Source organism: Chlorocebus sabaeus, chromosome 3 (assembly GCF_047675955.1).
Source record: "Chlorocebus sabaeus isolate Y175 chromosome 3, mChlSab1.0.hap1, whole genome shotgun sequence".
Lineage (NCBI taxonomy): Eukaryota > Metazoa > Chordata > Mammalia > Primates > Cercopithecidae > Chlorocebus > Chlorocebus sabaeus.
In genome coordinates this window covers 14,265,375-14,289,188 of record NC_132906.1, presented here as the reverse complement: position 1 = coordinate 14,289,188, position 23,814 = coordinate 14,265,375, and the positions used below count along the sequence as shown (strand labels likewise).

The 23,814-nt window shown below is 36.7% G+C and overlaps 1 protein-coding gene across 4 annotated transcripts in view; it reads right to left on the bottom strand.

The window, feature by feature from the left end:
• Nucleotides 1-23,814, bottom strand: part of NBEA (neurobeachin) — a 731,202-nt gene that overhangs the window by 151,009 nt on the left and 556,379 nt on the right. The window lies entirely within an intron of this gene.

Here is a 23,814-nt window from a genome sequence, read left to right as displayed (position 1 = left end):
TTAAATATAACCTAAAAGTTTCTTCTGCATTTCTGGAATGCCCCAGGATTATTTTTTTCTCTTCTGCTGACTTTTTATTCTTTCTTTGTAAAGCTATTTGAAGCAAAATACTACTTTGCTGAAAATTTGCCTTTTATTTGTTTCATTTGAATATCATGAGCAAGTGCTCTGATCCTAGGCCAAGCCTGTTGGCCTAACACGTCATTTGTTCATCAAACAAACATGTAGTCAGCAGGTACTAGGATCCAGATATTGTGCTAGGCGGTGGGACACATTGTGAACAAGACAGAGACGGCCCCTCCTTTCATGGAGCCCAGCTTTCCTATTTGTGTCTTTATCTGTAAGATTGATAGGATGATACTATTTTACTGGGTTGTTGAAAGAATTAAATGAGCTACAGTACGTAAAGTTCTTATCTCAGGAGTTTCCACTGTAATTACAGAGGTCACGTGTCTACAGGCAAGGGCTGTCCAGAGCCCTCACTGCAGAAAGGATGAACTAGAATGGGGATTTTAACTTAGCTCTCAATAGATGGCAGCTCTAATGAGGAATGTGATGCCATTGAGAGCACCGGAGGAAGGTGGCTGTAAGATTAAAACTGCATTTGCAAAGAGCACTCTGGAAGCAGTACGGAGAATGACTTGGAATGAGGCTAAACTATAAATCTGAATGAAGCTCGTAGGAAGTAGAGGAAGTCTGACTTAAGAGAGTTGCAGCAGGTAGGAAGAGGGAAGGAAGAACAGACAGTTCGGAGACAGAGAGGGCTGGAGTGTTTTGTTTTGTGCTGAGGTAAAGGTATGAAAGGAGTCTCGAGGGTTTCTGACTCCAGTGGCTAGGGGTTTTCTGCCATTTCCTAGGTTTAGGATTACTGGCAGATTTACAAGTATTGTGAAAAAGATAAGAAGTTCAGTCCAGACTTTAGATATGGCAGTCACTCTGTTTGTTATCACTCATATAAACATGAACTTCCACAAAGAAAATGTGTTAACAATAAAAACGATTAACCTATCGACACCTGACAACTTTAAAGGAATGATAACCAGTGAATAAAATACAAATTAAAATATCTAGTGTTATTAAAGCTTTGCTCTCCACTGATAATATAAATAAACCTAATATTATTTTCTCCATATATAGAGGTTATTTCTGTGTTTCAGTCAAAACCCCACTTTAATGTGGAATGTATTCCCTGGTGGTCAGTATAGTGCTTGGCACACAGCAAGTACTCACTGAATGCAGCTGCGTGGCGTGCCAGTGTATGCTTCTCCAATATGCATATTTAGTAAATAAATAAAAATATATACTAGAGACATCCACATTGGCAAACTAATTTATAAGGGATGCAGCCCTTCTGGTTTAGAATTCTATATAGTAAATAGAGTGCTAATATATGTAGCTAACTATATTATAAGAAATGAGCTAGAATTTGAGGTAACAGAGCAGTTGATTTATGCTAGAGCAGAAAGATTCTTCCTGGGTATGCAGGTAAATTAAAAAAAATTCTTATCCTCAGAACAAATGACACTAATATTTAGGAGGAAATTTCACTGAGGAATGAGAAATTAATCTAGGTTGGAAGCAGTGAGAAAGGGACATATCTAAATGTGTATGTAATTTTCATAATATGTATTATAAATTTTTATGTTAACTAATATGGAAAAATAACATGCATGAGACAAACAATACTATTTAAATAATCCCGTCCCACAGACATTGAGAGGGTAACATTTTCCTTTTAAAAAAGCTCAAATAGATAAATCACAGAAAATAGTAAAAATGGCTTTTACTTGACTGAAAACATGCTTAAGTTGATTCATTGTTGGAGAAAGAACATTATATGAAAATACTATATTTTTAATCTATCAGATGGGTAAAAATCTGAAAGTTTGCTAATACTGAGTTTACTGTCAGAAAAACAAGTTCTCACTACACTGCTAGTGGGCTCACAAATAATAAAACATATCAAGAAAATTTTGGCAGCATCTATCCAAATTTTATTTCTATATACCCTTTGACCTGGTGATTTTATTTCTATGAATTTATGCTGTGAATATACTCCCAGAAAAGCAAGATGAAATATGTACCAGATCACTCACTGCAGCATTGTTTATAATAAGTTATGCACATGACTATTTAGAATAAGAAAGTAAATCTCAACAAATTACTAGTGTCTCAGAAATTAGGTTCTATTCTTCTGAGATCTTTTAAGGTAACTTAGTAAACTGAAACCACTGCACAATTTATTGGCAACTCCCATCATCCCCAAGGCCTGAAGAGTAAGGGGCCCTGATGCTGAAGATTCATTAGCTTTACAGTCAATCTACTTCTGGTACTAGAAGTATCTAGAATGATGCATAGACTCAAACTAATTTCTAATTATTGTCATATTTTACTTAATTTCTAAACATGTGTTTTTTTTTTTTTTAAAAGATAATAATTTCCTAAGTTTATCATATCGTAACTAAGCTTTTTGACTGCACAATCAAAATATTTAATACTTAATTATAATTAACATTGTGATTTGATGTCATTTTTATTATTACTAGAATATTTGATGTATGTTCAACATTATATTTCAAAATATTTAAAAAGCTCTTTGAATACATGTGGAAAAATACCCCTTTACCTTCCCATTAAAAACAAATAAAGGGTTAATGGTTTCTCTGTTAAGGATTGATATGACTGTATTCAGCTGCTCTGAACCAGCTTTCCCTGAAAGGTACTTTTCATGTGATGAAGAAAAGGTATTTTAATGCATTTTGAAATAAAAATTGTAGCCACTAATAAATGACGATGAATCTAAGCATTAAAATGAAATTCAATGATAAATCGAAGCTAAATACAAACTACACTTCCTTCAACTTTTTAGCTCCAAAATAGGGTCTTACAAAGCTGTATTAAAAAAGGAAGTTTAATATATAATAGCTGACAATTTCAAGCTAATCCCTACTCTACTTTCTATGTCTTTTATGAGCCACCAAAGCAAAGTCCAACAGACAGCATAAGATGAATCTCAGGTCCAGTACAAGCTTTTCAAGCCTAATCAAATGGGTGTAAAAACATACATAAAAAGATGAAAGTGCTTTGCTTTTACATATGGCAAAATAAATCAGTGAAAAGCTGAAAAAAGAAGTGAGATGTTCCATAGGGGCAGGTTAAGTCTGATGCTAATGCTTACTTAAAATGGTGACAGTCTGGAGTAGGGAAGCCTTGCTGGGCTGCTTTAATTTCTCCCTGGAATAGCTCTCTCCCAACCTTCTGCAGCACATCAAAGTCTCTGGAGCTCAATTAAAATTGGATTATATTGAAATGCTCTATCTATGGGAACTGTGTGCTCACTAACACTTTTCTCTCAGTAATACTCCAGATGACAGTTGCCCATCCCAATTTAAACAGTTGTCATAGAGACGGGGAACTAAAGCAGTGAAAGCTAACAATACAAAGGAAAGGTAAGGGCTAGGATTTCTGTGAATGAGGAATTCGATTTTTTTCAGCAACACTACTTATTACACCAATGACAAAGCATATGAGACATAAACATTATTATATTTTGTATCTTTACATGTGAAAGGAAACATCGCTAACAGCAGCACTAAGATTATTTAGACAAATATGATCAGATGTGTTCTATATGGGCATGTTCTATCTACTAAAAGTTAAGATAAAATGTTTCTCTTAATGGAAAGCAGCTATCAGCAACTATGATAGTAGAGAGACTAAGGCAAGTCTCTAAGGTACAGATGTCAACAGCTACTTTTTAATTACAGGTGCAACCCAGAAGAATAATTTCTTGGCTGAATATTTTTCTTTTCTTTCCAATACTATATTCTAAAAGTTTGAATTTGGGGTTGAGAATGATAAATCATGACTGTAGAAATGTATGTTTCAAATGCACTCCATTTTTGGCACATCTAGTTAGCCTTAAAGGGGCCCTATCATTGACAAAGAAGCATATTTCTAAATTTGATTTTTGAATTTATTTCTGGTTTTAATTAGCAAGTATTCTACAGTCTTCTGTAATTTCTCTTTCTGACATCAAAGCCTATGAACACAGGCAGAAAACTCTGTCAGCTTCCTAAAAGCTCAAGAATGAAGATAGCTTAAATTCCTGGCAGTTCTAAAAAGCAGTGTATTTGACAGTGTAGACTGTTAGTAATGATCCTATGTTTTCATGTAGATGGCATGTTTCTGGCACCATAAAAACTCTTAACCTTTCTTGTAATTGGCTTATCACAAGTCCCAAGGTTGTTTTTCCTCCATTGTGCAGATCACCATGGAAATAGATTAAGTATTGCTATTTTATGAAGTATTACACTATTGTTTCTTTTAAGCCCTCAGTAACGGTGGTTCTTTTTCTCTTGGGAAGACTATGTTAGGATTTTGAACAAGGCAGAGAGCACAAAGTGCAGGCCAAAGGGGAAGGAAATAAAAATGTGTCAGAAAATCTAAAAACTGCACAGATCAAAATTTGTCACGACAAGGCCCTGGTTTAAACCAACAAGAAGGGCCCCTACAGCTTGGGCTTTGACAAAGCACAGACTTTTTATTTATTTATTTATTTATTTTTAGCCCAGCTGTAGAAAACACCATCTAATGAACCTGTCTGGGGCGGCTGTCCCCATCCTGTCAGGCATGTCAGGAAATGACAAGCACTGGGGACAGGCCGCCGCCAGTCATAGACAGGCCTGCCAGCTGGAGGGTTCAGCCCCAATCTAATCACACCACCAGAAAATAACTTTCACGCTTGCAGCTTGACAGGATGGACTTGAGGAAAAAAAATTAGGATTGGAAACAATGCTTTTTGTTTCAATTACATAGTATTTTTACACAGTAATTAAAAAGAATCTATGAACACACGCGATCCATGTTACTTCGTATTAACGCAACCAAGTGTAAATGTCATCATTACAGAAAAACAGATATAAAGGTTACTTTGATACTATGAACACAGAGTAGAGAAACACAGACCAGTTCCATCTCTTTCCAAAGAGAAGCCACATCACATTGGAAATTTAATATTGTTTTCAATTCAGCTTATTGATATTTGAATTCCTTATCTTCAAAAACAATCCTCTAGTAAAGATTATCGGGTAGCAGTAGTGCTAATTTTATTTTCCATATTCTAAGGACAAATAAGTGTAAAGAGAATAATGGTACAAAATGAGTATTTTCACATGGCAATAACGAATTTTCTGCCTTTTGTGATGCTGGGAAAAATGTACCATTATAAATAAATAAAACCCACTGAGGACATTACAACTTGGGCCGTGTCTATATAACTTGACACGAGGGACTAGAGAGTGAAAGGTTGGAATAAAAACCACATTCTAATGGAATAACTTCTGTGAATTAGATGGTTATTTCAGCATCATATAGATACATCAGAGCATGACTCTGTTCTATTTACATGTCTTTCAAAGTAAAGTTATATGTAATATGCATAGGTTGATTGTTTACTATATGCCCACATATAAAACGGTAATTATATACTAAAATGTACTTTCTAGTACACTTTAGTGTTTTTCACTAACATTTTCCATAGGGTAACTACTGGCATTGGCACTGAAACCAAGAGAGCCAAGCACAATGCTCCATGTGTGTGAGTGTATACAAGTGCACAGCATAGGCTTAAAGTGCTATTTATTTTGATTTCTAAAAATAGACTCCCACTCACACTTACTTTAAAAGTCATAAATCATGAAATTTAATAGTGGATTGAATATTAATATATTTGCAATACATTCCTGAAAATGTCACTACTGAAAATATGAAGTTAGCATCTAATAACTGCCACTTTCTAGCCTGGTTACTTTGGTCAACTTATTTAACCTGTCTGAGCCTTTGTCCTCATTTATCAAATGGTGAAAATCCTATCTGCCTCAAAGGGTTATTGTGAATCAGACAGTGGATGCCTAGCACAATTCCTAGAACATAGTAAGTACATGTTTAACGAAGTTATTTACTATCATTATTTCACTTAAGGGAATCCAAAGAAGGGTAAACAACTCAAAATTAGACTTACTCTCTATACAATAATATTATACTCACTTTGAATAGTATATGGAGCTGGATACTGCATCTACTGTATGAAGAATAAGTTTTTAATCACATTGAAATCACAATCAGCAAACAGAATGCAGTAACTACCCCTGCTTCCTAGAAAAAGACCATGAGTTCCTTAATGAACATAAGAAGATAGGATTTAGTTTTTCTCCCTTAAGATAATGGAGGTGAAGTGGCAATGCATTTAAAATTTCATGTTTTCTTATATAAAATATGTATTTCTAGTGTATAATGATTCTGAGCCTTAATGTATAATTTTGTCGTTAGTCTGCTCAGTACCGCTTTGCTACTGCATTATTTAATTCATTTCAGGCATGTAAAAGCAAGAAGAGCTGTGGCCTACTGACCCCAATTTTCACTTAAAGAAACAAATTTCCTTTTGCAAACTAAGACAATTTTTCTCCTGTCAACCTTGTTTTAAAATATTAACCTTATTCCCAATACAGTAAATATTCATATTTGTCATCCAAATTTGCCGACAACTGTAGCTTTTATCAAGTTGTGGAATTGCTTCTGGTTCTTAATTTATCTATCTAAAAGAAATAATTGAAAATCCATATTTTCAATGAGTAATCTTTCTTACAGTGTAAATGCACTGAAGAGAATGTCTTCTTTATTTCTGTTTGGCATCAACTAACATGCAGAAAGAGAACAAAAAAAGACAGAGTTTGATTACAGATTTTCTTGATGATGACTAAATTTAGTGTTTCTGAAAATCTGTGTGAGTGGCCTGGCCCTTCTATTAAACGTCATCATAATGGATGTACTTATTCTTGGGGTAAAATTGTTGCATATAGGAAAAACCGAAAATTGAGTAGGAAGCCTAAATTGAACATGATCATATTAGGATAAGGCATCCATATAATAATGTGGAGTTTCTAGGGAAAGAGGGAACAGAATGGAACCATTGTGGGGTAAAACTTATGTATTATTTTTTGTTTGTTTTTTAAGACAGGGTCTTGCTTTGTCACCCAGGCTGGAGTGCAATGGCATGATCTCAGCTCACTGCAACTTTCACCTCCCAGTGATGGCAGAGGCAGCCTGACTAGAACAGCCGCTGGGGAGACTCCAGGTGATGCGCGGGAGGTGCGGATGAGGTTGTGTGTTCGGCAGTGCAGCAGGAGCCAGGAACAGGTGGGAGCCCCGGCCCCTACTGAGCTACAGCCGCCCAGCTGTGGCTCTGGACCTGGGCATCCCTGTGTTCTTAGGGGCCCTGGAAGCCCTTGCTCCCGCAGGCTCAGAAGTGCCTGCTCCCATTCCCTGGCCTCTTCTGGCTCCCAGCACCTGTTCTGGTACAGAACAAGGCTGCGGCTGAGCCTGGGCACAGCTGTGACCCAGCCGGGTGTGTGTGTACTTGGGGTGGCACTGACATGCCAGTACCCTGCTGCCTTGGGGCCCCGTCTGGACTTCAGGCATCCAGGAGCTCAGGAGGGAGGACGGGGGTAGCTGAGGGCAGCTCGACATGGGCCTGCAGGCACCTCTCAGCATAAACAGCCTGGGTGCTGTGGATGGCATGTTGATGGCAGGAGGCAGACCGGTTCCTGGGCAGACAGAGGCGAGTCCCTGGTGAAACCCCACCTTCAAGCCAGGAATGCTGCTCCGTGCCTGCCTTGCCCTTGGCAGGCATGGGATCTGGGCCAGTAGTGCAAGCTTAGCATAGTCTGCCAGGCTGAGTGGGCAGAACAAGCCCAGTGGGCCCACGCAAAACTTGGGCAAAGGCCCCATAGGCCACAGAGGTTTCCAGTTGGAAAAGTGACACTCCAAGGACACTGGGTTCAAGTGATTCTCCTGCCTCGGCCTCCTGAGTAGCTGGGACCACAGGCGTGCACCACCATGCCTAATTTTTATATTTTTAGTAGAGACGGGTTTTCACCATGTTGCCCAAGCTGGTCTTGAGCTCCTGGACTCAAGTGATCCACGGGCCTTGACCTCCCAAAGTGCTGAGATTACAAGCATGGGCCACCACACTGGCCAAAAACTTGTATTCTTTAATATTTTATTTTGTAAAAATGATCAGAAGCAAATATATCAAATTTTATGAAATGTTGAAGTTGGGCAGTTGAGTACATGACATTGGTTGGTTTTTCTGATTTGACCATTTCATAGTGAAATAATTTAAAATATCTTCAAAACAAAATGTAGAAGTTCTTAATATATAACTATATACACACCACACATTTTTCAAATATTCAACTTTATTTAAGCATCACAAAATCACTTTTTGATAGGCTGGACAAGAATTTGTATTCCCATTTTACCAATGAGGAAGGAAAGACTTAGAACTGTTAGCTTATTTCATCAAGGTCACAAAAAGTCTGAATGCTGGGAGAGCTGAGACTGGAATCCAAATGCTACGGTCCGAACGTTCGTGTCTCTCCCTTCCCTCCGAAATTCGTATGTTAAAACCTAACCTGTAATCCCTAAGAGGTAGCGCCTTTGGGAAGGAATTAGTGCCCTTATAGAGGGGCTTGAGAAACCCTCTTCCCCTTCTACTATGTGAAGACACAGCAACAAGGCACCATGTATAAGGCAGAGAGCCTCCACCAGACACCAAATGTGCTGGTGCCTTGTTCTTGGACTTCCCAGCCTCCACAACTATAAGCAATAAAATTCTGCTGTCTACAAATAACTTGATCTGAGGTATTTTGTTATAGTGACCCCAAAAGACTAAGAAACCAAGTATCCTGCCTCAGAGTTGCCATATAGAGTACACTTCCCTCTAAATATGGGAATGTTTTCTCAAGTTTTTTTTTTTTTATTTGTTTTTTATTTGTTATTTATTTATTTATTTATTTAATTTATTTTTTAAGATGGAATCTTGCTCCTGTCATGTAGGCTGGAGTGCAGTGGCACGATCTTGGCTCACTGCAACCTCTGCCTTCTGGGTTCAAGCGATTCTCCTTCCTCATCCTCCTGAGTAGCTGGGATTACAGGCATGCACCACCACGACTGGCTAATTTTTTGTATTTTTAGTGGAGATGAGGTTTTGCCATGTTGGCCAGGCTGGTCTCGAACTCCTGACCTCAGGTGGTCCACCCACCTCAGCCTCCCAAAGTGCTAGGATTACAGGCATGAGCCACTGCACCCAGCCTCAAATTTATTTTAATAATATAGTAATATTTGCCACTAATCTCTATAATGATTTAATGCATATCTTGATTGACATTCAATGGTTTGATATACCAGGCACTAAAGCGAGATAAGTAAATACATTAAGCAATTACATTTAATATCCTTTGACAGTAACAAGATAACTTATTTCTGATATGCATTAATTTGCTTTAAATATTTTCTGAAACATGGTAGGACATTTAAAAGGATAAAGTAATACATTTTGTTATTGAGCATTCTTCTAAATAAATGACATTAATTTAGTTCTCTAAATTAAAAAAAGGATCCACATTGGGGAGCAGAATACACTATGTCCTATCTTTATTATGCTGACTATCTAGATAAAAGCCTTCTGAATCATTCATCCAGGTAATCTATTCTTGCAATACCTTGTGTGCTGATGAGGAACATCCTGATAAGTGCTGTAGTTCTGACCATTTAACATTGTGTAAATAAGCCTTTATTTAGAAGAAAGTTCTTTTATTACTTTTCTATGATACATAAATCAGTAAGTTTAGTTATAGAATTTATGTCCACATATTCTAGTTTAATGTTATTTTAAATAATATTAAATAAAATTTAAGTGGTGTATTTCAGCATTTGTTTTTTTCCTTTGGAAAATGTTTAGCTTTAGTTTGTTGGTTAAGTATGACAAACTCAATGTAATATACCAATCTGACATGAAGGAATTTAAAAATGATATCAATATTCAATGACACAGAATTTGATTTGGAACTTATTTGAACTGCAATAAATAATCTGTGGAGTTATTTTGTTGAGAATGGCTCAGTTCAGTGGAGCTTAATGGAAAACTCTACTAAGTACTTGGGGGAATGGGAGAAAGTGAAAAACAGATGGGAAAGGGAGTACAAGGGCTTGGGGGCACTCCCCGAACTCCTTTCCTCACTCAGACCACAATGTTCATTGCTGACTTGTTCCTTTGGAACTTAACCAAAAGATTTGACTTGTTGTTTTGAAACATACTCAAAAAGAGAGGATGAATCTTTTTCTTTTTCTCTGAATCTGTAGCACAGCTCTTCCTTATGGATTCTGAGTTGATTGGGTAACATGTGGTATAGAATCTAGAGGGAGCAATGTGAGGCTTTACATTATCCTCTTTCCAGTGCCCCAAGAAAGACCTTATTCCCAAAGATATCTTACCAATTAAATACATTTGGGTTAATGTCATTGTCTTAGGAAAGAACACAGTAATAGAGAATTTAGGAAATGGTGAGTATTTAAAACTACCATGAAATGTGATGAAAATAGAAAGCCCATGTAAATTCTTACTTTTAAATGCTTACAACTATAAAGAAAACTTCAGGAATTTGGAATTCAATTTAAATCTTAATAAAACAGAAAAACATATCAAAGGAAAAAAGCAGAAGGAAATATAGCTAAAATAAATAGAAAAATCATTAGAAAATTTAAAAGTGAAAATTTAAGAAATCTAAAAACTAGTTCTTAGAAAAGACAAATCCCTGGCAAATATTTTTGAAAAGAGAGAGAAAAAGTACAAATCTAAAAAGCAGGGCTATCATAACTGATATAGAAGGGATTCTTAAAATTGAAAGCGAATGCCTTGGAAAATTGTGTGTCAGTGTATTTATGATGTCAGTCCCCAGGAGAGGCAGGCGTCTGCTTTACATAGTAACTCATTGGGCGGCTTCCTCCTCCTGAGTGATTTCTGCCACTCTCATAATTCCCACTTTAAGCTGCTGTCTCTCAAATCGAAGGGTCTAGCCCAGACTGCTCATAAGTTGCAGACCCGTAGTCAAATGTCCACTAGACCTCTCCAGCTGAATGTCTCACAGGAAACTCAATGTAGTAAGTCCAAAATGAACTTCTGTTTTCCTTAAAAATCTGTTCTTCTTTCTTAAGAGAAACAAACCCAAGTGCAGGGTGATTCTGATGTCAGAAATGGGCATGAAAATTAACTCTGTACTTTGAGTTACATGAATGCAGGCAACATACCTAAATTCTTGAAGACTTGCATTTCTTATATATAAAACAGTAAAAATAATATCAATCATAGGGACAACAGAGTGATGAAATAGTGGATGGAAAGGTCTCTGGCACCTTACTTTGTATGTAACAGGTACTCAAAAAGGGTGGTCACTATAATAAAAGTGCTTTTGTCATTATCTTAGTGAATGGCAACATTATTATGAATGGCAACACTATTCATAAAGCCATCAAACTAAACACTGGGGACTCATCTGTAAATATTCTTGTCATTTCCTTTCTACATCCAACTGGTGGCTAATCCTGTTGATCCCAGCTCCACAATATTTCTCACATTTGTTCTTTTCTCTTTATTTTCACTGATAAAGCTGTTTAAGTCTCTTAGTGCAGCAGTCCCCAGTCTTTTTGGCACCAGGGACCCGTTTCATGGAAGACAGTTTTCCATGGACCACAGGGTGAAGGAGTAGGGTGGTCTGGGAATTAAACTGTTCCACCTCAGATCATCAGGCATTAGATTCTCATAGGGACTGTGCGACCCACATCCCTCCAATGCACAGTTCACAATAGGGTTCATGATCCTATGAGAATCTAATGCTGCCACAGATCTGACAGGAGGTGGAGCTCAGGCAGCAGTGCTTGCTTGCCTGCTGCTCACCTCCTGCTGAGTGGTCTGGTACCATCACGGGGGAGGGTGGGGACCCCATCTTAGTGGTTTTCTAACCTCCAGCAACTTTTACCAATGTCCCTGCCTCCAGATGACTCTGACTCCCACCCCCAGCATCCTTTTTTTTTTTTTTTTGAGATGGAGTCTTGCTTTGTTGCCCAGGCTGGAGTGTGGAGTGCAGTGGTGTGATCTTGGCTCACTCCAACCTCTGCTTCCTGGGTTCAAGCGATTCTCCTCCCTCAGCTGCCCAAGTAGCTGGGATTATAGGCATGTGCCACCATGCCCGGCTAATTTTTGATTTTTAGTAGAGACAGGGTTTCACCATGTTGGCCAGGCTGGTCTTGATCTCCTGACCTTAGGTGATCCTCAGGTGATCCACCCGCCTTGGCCTCCAAAATTGCTGGGATTACAGGCATAAGCCACCACGCCAAGCCAACCACCCCCTGCATCCTATAGCAAATGCTGCTGCTGAGTATCAGCATCCATCTCTGGGTTCCCCTCATACCACTGCTCTACATCCCCTTGAATCCCTGCTGTTCTCAGAAGTGTTTCGCCCCTCTGTACTTCTGCACTCATTGTTCCTTCTATCTGTATGGGATGTCCTGCTCCTCTCTGTCTGACTGCCTGTTGATGGGTTCATATTTAAGAATCTTCCTATCTTTCTCCAAACTGGGTTGGGCATTCTTCTTTCCGAATAGTATACTGAGGAAATGAGAAACCAAAACAGTTAAAGGGGAGAGACTTTTTGGAATTTACGTAACAACCATACCCCCTTTCTCTAAAAAGCTTCCCCTTACTCTCAGAGGTGTGTCCCTACTTCTCTCTGACCAGAGCTGATTTAGACCAGGGCGAACACTTGTTGCTGAGGCAAACCAATCAAATTCCCTCTCCTTGGAATGTGAAAGTGGAACTTTAGTTGATAATGGAGTAGCAGTGAGTTACAGTCCCTGTAATGTCCCTGCAGTGACTTTTGGGTTTCTAGCAGGGAGGTCCAGGGACATCTTATCTGTGAGGAGAAACAGCAATGAAGCAGAAGCAGAGACAAAGACCCACGTGGCCCAGAATGGGAGACATCCAGACAAATGGCTTTCCAATCCTCAGTTCCAGTCTCTCCTCAGGTTCTGCCTGTTCCTGCCATGGGATTTCATGAGCTACTCCTATTGCTTATAATAAATGATCTTTTACATGAAGCTAGTTTGAGTTCTATTTCTTGCAACCAAATGATTCCTGAATATTCATACCTGTAATAATAATGGAATCAGAATTAGAACCTGTGGGTAAAATTTTGCTGCCTAAAGCCTATCATATTTTGCCTTTTCCTGCAGGGTTTCTGACTAAGGAAATGTACATCACGGGAAAAATAAAATGCAAAACAGATGTAAAACTGGGAACTTTTCATAAAAATTAATAGTAACTACTATAATATTAAATAATAATCATTAATAATATTAATACAATTAATATCTAATATTATTCTCCTTTATTGCAAGGTTATCTTGGCAAGACTTGATGAATTTGGTGTGATTCAAAACCAAAACAAGGCCTCCAACACCCAGCAATGAAAACGCTCTGGAAAATGAGAGCAGAAATTTCCTTCCCATGAGAAGAACAAGAAAAGTTTGAGTGGAATTTTCTTCTCTATGGACAAAGAAGACATGTGAGGGAATAAAATAATTTTTTCTCAATGAAAAATTGTTCTTGTCAGTAAAGATTTGTCCAAAAAACATTGCATTTATAGTATGTCATTCATAAATCTTAAGTTTCAAGAAGAATCTCTCAAATTGAAGTGATGTGAAGACTTAGAGTTTTCCAATAGAAGTTTAAAGGAGTCTGAGGGCTAAAGGGAGAGGACAGTTATGAGAAGCTAGAAGACTGTGTTCTTTTCCTCTCTGGGGTCAAAAGGAAAGAAACCCTGGGTGAAAGTAATCTATAATAGTACTGGAAGAGAGAAATAGGAGCATCAATTCCTGAAGCTGGCTGGAAAAAAGAGAGAGAGATCACTGGTCACTTGGTTGGCATCCCTCAGAGTTTCTGCAGCATGATGTCCTTGGCACCATGCTCCTGTAACCCCGGATAGTCTAACCTCTTCCTCGCTAGCATCACCACAGAAACATCTTCTCTCTAAACCTTTCTCCAGTCCCTTATCCTATAAAAACCCCCTTTTCTCAGTACTAAGGAGAGGAAATGTTAGAATCTCGCTGGTATAGGAAGAGACATGGTTGCCTTATCTCAAGGCATTTTTTCACTTAAGTATTATTATACATGGTGACTACAGTGATACTAGGATAGTAGGTACCTTAGGCTTGGCTTCTACCTAATCAAATCACCAGGTTAAATTATGCTCTTCAAATCCAGGTGCAGAAAGATAAATATACAACAGTTGATCTTATAGAGCAAGAGCCCCCAACGTCTAGGCCATGGACTGGTACTGGGCTTTACAGCAGGAGGTGAGCCATGAGCCAGCAGGCGCAAACCCTATTGTGAACTGAGCATGTGAGGGATCTAGGTTGGATGCTCTTTATGAAAATCTAATACTTGATGACCTGAGGTAGAAGAGTTTCATACTGAAACTATCCCCACCCATGCCCTGGGTCCATGGAAAAATGCTCTTCCATGAAACCCATCCCTGGTGCCAAAAAGGTTGGGGACTGCTGTACAGAAGAAGAAAGCAGAATAATAATTACCAGATGACAGGAAGGAGGTGTGGGGATAAAGAGAGTTTGGTTAATGGGTAAAAACATACAGCTAGATAAGAAGGAATAAGTTCTAGTGTTCAATAGCACAGCAGAGTAACTATAGTTAATAACAATGTATTGTATATTTCAAAACAGGTAGAAGATTCAAAATGTTCCCAACACAAATAAATGATAAATGCTTCAGGTAATATCCCAGTTATTCAGATTTGATCATTACACATTGCATACATGTATCAAAATATCACATGTACTCCATAAATAGGCATAATTATTATGTATTCCTTTAAAAATTTAAAAATAAATGAATTGTACTCTTCATTTCCTCTGTAAGGCATAATCATTTATGTCTACATTACACTGAATGCTATTTACAAGGCCAAAACTATGTTACAAAATAAATGAAACTAATATTTAATGAATGCCTAGAAAATACGAAAATAAAAAGAATATCTTTATAATCGAAAGCACTAGCATACAAACATTTGGGTATGTCACCATCATGGGTAGTAATAAGGTCAATGAAAGGGACTTGAATGATCCCACCTTTAAAAGTTTATAAGTTGAAACATAAAATTAGAATCATCTAATAGATGCAAGCAATTGAATAAAACAAATCCTAACCTTATCTAAAACCTAGGAGTATCATTTATTGTATGAGTATGTGGATTAGAATTTTGAAATTTGGGTAATGTGAAACTAAAGGAAAATTTTTATTTTCCCCAAAACAAAGAATATATTTAAAAACAGTTTACAGGAAAGGGAGACAAAAGAAGTCTTTATAAACGAAGTTTGGAATTAAAAAACAAGAAGAAAAGAATAAATAAAGAGACATGTAGGCATAAGAAGCAGTCTGAAAGATTGCTTGAAAGGCTAAGTAGAATTTTATCAGTCAATCTGTTAATGTTTGCTTGCTTCTTCCTTTCACAACGAAGCATCAAATTTGCTTAATGCAAAGGGAAGAGAGGAGCTAATTCTATTTTGTTTGTCATGTTCTACATTTGATTTGGACTTACGGTGAATGAAGAATTGCTCTCTGACAATCATCTGAGCAGCTGCACGTGCAGTGGCAAGCATTAGCCTCTATGAGGCATCCTGCAACCTTCCCCCAACACCGCCCCAAATCAAAGCTCGGTAGGATGCAGAAAACATTCTCTCTGACCCAAATTATATCAATAATTGGGATCTTGTGACTGCTTCTAGCAAGTAGGGCAACCATGTGTGTGTGCTCACCCTGATTGGGCATTTTGCACAAAAGTAGTAAGATATTTTCCTTCCTTTGATGAAACTGCAGGGGGTAAGCTTTCCCTGAGTTTCATAAGTAATACCATTCTACCCATCGTCTGGCGTAATTATGACTGATGCTCCCTGCCTCCTCTAGGTCGCGTCAAACACAGGAGTTACAGTGAAGAGCTCCTGCCACATAACATCCCTTTGCTAAGGCGAGAATATGCACAGCCATGTGGCACAATGGAAAACCACCGACTCTGGCTTTCAACAATCTTCAATTCCACTTCTGGCTCTGCCATTTTACTGCTTTTGTGATTTGGAAAAAGTACCTTTGACTCCCAGAGTCTGCTTCCACATGTGTTAAATGGGGATAAATAATACCTATGCTTTATAGTTGTTATAAGGATTTCATACAATTAAGATTTAGATATATCTAAATATATAATAAAGCGCTCTAATTTCTCTTTTTAATTTTTTCCATATATCATACCTATAACTATAAAGGACTGTTGGTATGAAATGTCACATGAAAAGAGCACTATCTTCTCAAGGAAGTAGTGACCTTTATGAAGGTAGGGACTTGCTCACCTCCATATATCCAGAATTAACAAAGTACCAAGGGAAGTACATGCTCAACAAAAGGTAACTATTACGATAATAAATTGCAATGTATAAATGTAAATTAGAAAAGACAATACATTGAAGGATGTCAAATAAATAATCAAAAGGTTAACATTAAATTTCAACATAGTGAAGGCTTTTTCATGTAAAGGAATAAATATTTTAAAAATACTTGATTTAGATTGTCAGATAATTTTATTTAATTCAATTCAACAAATATTTATTATGTATGTTGTAAGGTTGTTCCAAGTACTATGTGTATAAGATACAATGGCTCCTGCCTTCAAGATGTTTACTGTCTAAGGAAGTGAGTAGACAACTACAAAAATAATAAAAGACAAACTATGATAAAATATATGGTAGAAGGTACACATTGTTTGGAGATTCAAAGATGAGAGAAATACATACATTTGATTGGTTTGGGGCAAGCGTCTTATTAAAGACAATATCTGATAATGGGCCTTGAAGGATGGTTGATCTGCCAAAGATGGAGATGGGAGATAAACTCCAATAGGCTAAAGAGGTGGGAGAGGCTTCTGATGCTGGGCTAAAGAATTTCTAAATAATTCAAATGGGCAATAAGGCCTAGGTGATTAGAATCATGACATCTTTTAAAATTGTGAGGTTAAAAGGAAATTAGAAAAAAGGAAAATTGTGAGTTTGGTTTGAGATAAGCAAAGCATACTAAGACCTAATCAACAGAGCAGGCAGCTAAGAATATAGAGCTATAGAAGGAAGACAAGACTAGAGGGGTACCTTTGGGATTATCTGTACACAGTGAAAGTTTAAAGTACAAAAAGGAAGTAGATCTCTACGGCAGAGAATAGAGGTGACTGAAAGGACACACCTTTGGGGATGGGAGAATACTGAGGGCGAGGCAGACCGAAGAGTGGCCAGGGAACGGGACCGGAGGACTTAGCAAGGAAGCATGTTTAGGATTTTGGAAGCTCTGTCAAATGTTATGCAGAAATCAAGGAATATGTGGACAGGAAAAAGTCACTGAATACAGACATTTGGAGATCTAAAACATGGGATAGACATAAAAAGACAGTATAATTTTGACTGTATATGTTGATATAGGATAGACAAGAGTGAGTGAGTATACAGTAATTGAAAGAATGTGATCTTTGGAACCAGGAAAATTTAGATTTGAATCCCTAACACTTTCTAGTTGCAAGCTTGGAGAAGTAACTGGACATCTCTGAATTTGTTTGTCCTCTGTAAAACAGTGATAATGATATCTAACTCACTTAGCTATTATAACTGTGTTAAGTTAGATAATAAATACAAAGTGCCTAGAACAGTGTCTGACACATATTAAGTACTTGGCAAATGTTAGTTTCTTTTCCCTTACTCTACAGAAGACATAAGGCAGAGGATGCTCCTTTAGTGAAGAAACATTTAAGATAATAAAAGACACACATCAAAACTAGCAAAATATCAAAAAACAGAATGTGGCATGAATAACAAATTAAAAAATCAAACAGCAAATGGAAAGCAGATTGGATGAAGTATCTGAAGATGGTTTTATTCTTAGAAGCATCATTTACTATAAAATTACTTGGGTAGACGCATTTAATTTTCTGCTCCTCAAATTTCCCATTTATAGAACTAAAATAGACATTCTAGTTCTGCTAATCAGAAAATGACAAGGATAAAATATTATAGGCAGACAGAGAGACAGTATGCAATAACATCTAGCATTACTAGATGGTATATATGTGTAACATTTAATAGCATTACTGCTATGCATGTCTGCATATCAATGTACACATTAAACTCTTGATTGTTATCTGGATATCAGCCTTGCATGGGTCTCAACTCTCATGGACTCCTGAATCTCAATCCTTTGTTACCTTTCCTGAATATATGAACTTGCTATGTACACAAGGATGAAATGTAGGCTTCCTGTTCCCAAATTAATCTTTGAGTGAGTGTCTCCATCGGATACATACTTAAGCTTGTAATATGATCATTTTATTTTCCTACTAGTCCAGCACACAGATATATATATATATATTTTAAAGTTTCTACAATGTTTAAGGTTAACTCTGTATCATAAGTAAATTATAATCAGAGGGGATTTCATGCCCCAAAAGGTTTCTTAGATTACAGCAAAACACCTGTGTTACTATTCTGCAACCAGAAGGATAGTGGTTGCTATGTTATAATTGCATCTTATTGTGTGTGATATAATATGTGCTTTGGAGTAATTGGCTCAATGAGAAGTTATAAGAAACAGGTAATTAAAAAAAGATATAAATGGAGAATTTAGTATTTTAAGCTTTTAATTACATCTTTCATATAATAAAGGGAAGATGTATTTACATTTAAAAAAAAAAAACCAGTTACTACATGAAAGGGAAATGTACTTAGAAAATGGAGAGTAAAAACTGCTTATAAAATATATTGCCTTTTTAACACAATGACCTCAGCCTAATCAAAATAAGAATATAATGGATTTTGAAATGTTTCATCACAGAACGTGATTCTCTAAATTGAAAATAGCAATTTTTTGGCAATGCATGGAAAAAACCATTTTGATATTTTATAATTTTGGTTTTTAAAAGCATAATTAATAACCAAAGCTGCCAAACACACATACATATATACACAAAGAATAAACCTTCTGCTGGATTTTTGCTGTGACTTTGGAACATTCAAAAGGTAACAGTCATTATATGTATTTTGATAAAAAGGGAGGTGACTAAAAAACGCCTTGTCAGTTTTCTACTCTTTGCCAGATGCATTAAAATGCAGCTCTGAGCACCTTTTCCCCTCCTCAGTCTGGAATTTCAGGAGCAAAGAGTACAAAAGAGCTGATGAGCAATGAATGCTTCACCCTTCCTCAATTAATCTTGTCTCTCTACCTTTGCTTTTGCTTTCCCTCTACATGAAGGTAATAATGACACCCTCATCCATTATCCTTTTATCCCTGTTATTCTCGTGAAATTGCTTAATAATATGTTACAGATTCGTCTTCACCCACATAATTCTTCCTGTCATTTGCAGTATATCATCCTACAAACATACAGCCCACTTTCACTGCCCGTTCTTTGAAGATTATTGTCAGTGACATCTTCAGGATGCGTTTGGAATCTGGAGCATCATTTCTGTTGCAATGGGGAATTACACTGACTTATCTGTCATTGCCAAAAGCACAACAAGCAATTCAGTGTTAATGCAAAGGTAACACAGGTTTTTATCATGCCGCCAGAACAAGAGCTCTTGTAAATTTATGCTAATGTGGCCCTTTTAGAGTTTAATAACCTCTTACCCTACTGGAAAAAGACCCACACATACACAAACACCTACAAATGCACACTGCCATATACTGGAATGATAAACGATCAACCGGTAATTATTTATTTTCGACCTCTTTTTTGTTTGCACTAATGTTAATTTTTCTTGGAGTATTACATAGATATGGTACAGAAAACAGCAAAAATGAAGAGATTCCATTTCAATTACCAAAGTACTAAATTATTTTTGGTGAAAATAATTTTTTTCTCAAAAAATTAATAAAAATTCCTCTATGACCACTGTTTTAAGTAGGCTTTTCCATCAAGAGTTCAAGACCACTACAAATGAGCAGTTTTCTCTGATTGAGGGTGGCATTCCAGAGGGACCCAGGCAACCCAGCGTACATGCCAAGTCTGACAACACATGACAAGCTGGTCGGCGTGCAGTAATTTGACTAATTATACCGGATTAGAGCATATTAATGCAAGCTGTTTTCTCCAGAGTTAATGACCTGCTGACTGGGTTCTGTTAGGCCCCACTAGGTCTACAGGCAGCTAAAAAACAAAACCCTGTTTTGTAAGCCCTCGTCATTTCACATCAGCAAATGAGTATATCAAACTACTGAGCAGCAAAATGTAAGCGACATTTTGTCTGCTATAAACTCATGCAGTCTTCCCTAACTTTCCACCTCAAGGGCTGCTTTTATATAAAATTGATGTCAGTTTCTTTTTTTTCTTTTTTAAAGGAGTAGCCAAGAAGTAGAGTCTGGGGAAAAAATAATTTTAGGAGTATGTTATTGTTGGAGGGCTAGAGGCTGCTGTTTTAGAAACAGGTTTATGTAAAAATAATTTAAAATGTATGCTAATTTTATTACACATATACTACCTTTTCCATGACAAGAATATGTTACAAATAGTTACGACAAAAAAATGATTAATGTGTAATAAAATCTTTTCTAATCTCAAATTATATTTGAAAGATATTTCTAAACCCAACAGGAATTTTAGTTTTTTTTCTTTTTTTTTAAGGAGTTGGATGATTTAAAATTACTTAAATACAGAAAAATGTCACATACTATTATTTTCAAATTATTTGTACATTTCGTTAAAATTAGCCACATTTAACTAAAAACTAGCTGGAAACATGAACATGTTCCTGAATATGTTATAAGTTATATACTTTATATCTATACCTCACTTCTGAAAAGATGTAAAGTGACTTACAGGAATATATAAATTATAATTCAAATTAGAAATATCTTTAAAAAACAAGGTGAAAAATAGAAAATGAATCCAGGCGTAAGCTGGATAACAAGAATAAAAAAGCATACCACAGAATCATTTAAACTTCCTGTGTTTGGGGCACAAATTTGTGAACTCCCAACAGGCAATGTTGAAAAAGAAGTAATAGGCCAGGCGCGGTGGCTCACGCCTGCAATCTTAGCACTTTGGGAGGCTGAGGCAGGCGGATCCCTTGAGGTCAGGAGTTCAAAACCAGGCTGGCCAACATGGTGAAACCCCGTCTCTACTAAAAATACAAAAAAAAAAAAAAAAAAAAAAAAAAAAAAAAAAAAAAAAGCTGGGCATGGTGGCAGGTACCTGTAATCCCAGCTACTTGGGAGGCTGAGGCAGGAGAATCGTTTGAACCTGGGAGGTGGAGGTTGCAGTGAGCCGAGGTTGTGCCACTGCCCTCCAGCCTGGGTGACAGAGCAAGACTCCATCTTAAAAAAAAAAAAAAAAAAGAAAAAAGTAATAATTTCACCACAAAGGTAATAAAGATAAAAACAAACCAGTTCAGGAATAATTGCACAATTATTTCCTAATACTAAAGCTAGAAATAAATTTATGCCAAGAGTTTAAAAAAAAACCTGTAGAGTATAATGAATAATGTCTTCAACAATAACCTTACACTGAATTTCAAGGCTTACAATATTTCCCAAAGCACAACTTAGAAAAATCAATCCTACCATGAGATAGTACAAGAGAGCCTGCAGCTGCCTTCTGAGAGAAATGGGCTCAGCCACGGTTTTTGTGGAAGGAGGTCGACCTATGAGGACCGCAAGGTACCTCCTCTAGGCTGAATCAACAACAGCTAATCCAGAGGTTTGCCAATAGTCTGTGGTTTGGCCTGACTCAAAAATAGGAGTTGAATGAGTCAGATTCTTTCTGCAGAGAACTAGAAAAAGGAAATGTAGAAAGAATTGTGTGGCAGTAGGAACTGAAGCTGAAATATCATAATGTAGTGAGAGGCCAGGGAGCCAAGGTCAGACTCAGGCAAGCTGAAAGGCAACCAAAGCTGTTTGAGTAAGTACAGGAAGATAATCTGTTGAAAAGAAGAAAAGAACACTCAGAGATTATGAAACAGAAACAGAGCAGCTGGTCCCTAAAGCTGACTGAGCCATTCCATTTTTAAATTCCAGGCCATATATACCTGTAGCATCTATTGCTTGAGGTAACTTGAATGAAGCCTCTTCCATGCAACCAAAGATTTTAACCAGAACAGGGGCCAACATGATAGTCCAGGTTGACAGTTTATGCTATTCAGGTTTAATCCAAGGATACAGAATATTTAGGAATGAATGAACCCTTCAACCATCAGGTAATCCTCAAAAAATACTGTTTCATGCAGCCAAGATTTTAATTATACTGGGAAGCTACGGGTTCAAGATTTTACTTCCTGTCATGTATCTGTAGTGCAACACAACTAATGTGTGTTAGAAATTAAAAGCATGTGCTTTCACTGACAGTTCGACAGGGGTGAGTTTGATGAGTTCTTTTAGACACTGAGGTTTTAAAAGTTCCTGAATAGAAGATCTATCTTCAAATAGTCACTGCATAGCTTAGTCAAAACATTCTTTAAGCAAACAAAGTAGAGGCAATTATAAATATCAAAACATCTCCACTGGACATCAAAAACAACTTTCAGTAGAGGTACTGACAGATGACACAATTTCCAACTATACTTTTTTGTCATTCTCCTAATTATTTGCAAACAGTACTCTCAGGTAACTAATTGAGGTAACTGCTATATTAACAATACACAATACCTAACTTCTTATATTTCAAATAATAAGATATGGGATAATTTTAAAAATATTTGTAGAAGCTTAAAAATTAAAACATTATATAACTTCTTTCAAGAGTGTATTAACATAGGTAATATGATACACTGTAGTGCTGACTTACTAATAGAATATTTGACTGTCTTTGCTAACTGCATATATAGGGAGATATCTACTTGCATGGAATACTTTAGAGTAAAAATATACATTGCAATCAACGTCTGATGAGGGTTTAGAGATACTGGATGTGTGGATAACAAATCCAGTAATAATTATGCTAATGATTATTTTTTCTTTCTTTGTCAAATGTGTTCCTTGCTCGAAAAATCTGTAATAGGCTCTGTACTTAATATTTCATTGTAGGTTTAAGTCAACTTTAGAGTATTTATGTGTTCTGAGTTGTATGTTATCTATGCAACATACAGTTGTATATTGATAATCACCAATAAATACAATATTTTAAAAATCCTTATGTGGTTAAAAATTCTTTAAAGTCCAGTCATTGTAAGCAGAGAATAGCATAGGTATTCCACAGCAACTTGAACAATGCTTTCTGTGCTGTATTGCTTGACAATTGCAGGTTGACTATGTGAATAAATACACCTCAAAACGAACAGTGATTTTCAGAAATAGCCCAAGCTTTTACTTGAGTATTTATTTGAGTTTTTACTTGTGACTGCTAATATTTAAATGGATCACAATCATCTCAAAAGAAATATACATTTCCTTCAATAGCAAACTTGAACGATGTACTTTTAATCCACTGTATTTTATTATTTTCATGTTTTCTACTTATTACTATGCTATCTGAAAATCCATTAAGAAGTCATAATAGGACTAAAATATTAAAATGAGGAAAATGAATTTTCCAGGTAAGATGGCATGATGTGTGGTGGCAAGCGTTCTGGACATTAATAAAATCTCAGCTTTATTTCTTACTTCCTACATAGCTTTTAGATAAGTTAATAAATCTTACTGGACCTCCTCAAACTCTAGTTTTCTCCACTGTAAAATGAGTGCCTAACAAAATTGTAAGGACTAAATGAGATACTATACATGAAAGTTTCTAGCATAATGGTTGGCGCCTAGTCAGATGCTCAGTACATGCTTCCTTCTTCCCTCTTTTACCTTCTTTTCTCCTTGCTTTCCCTTTCTTCCTTTGC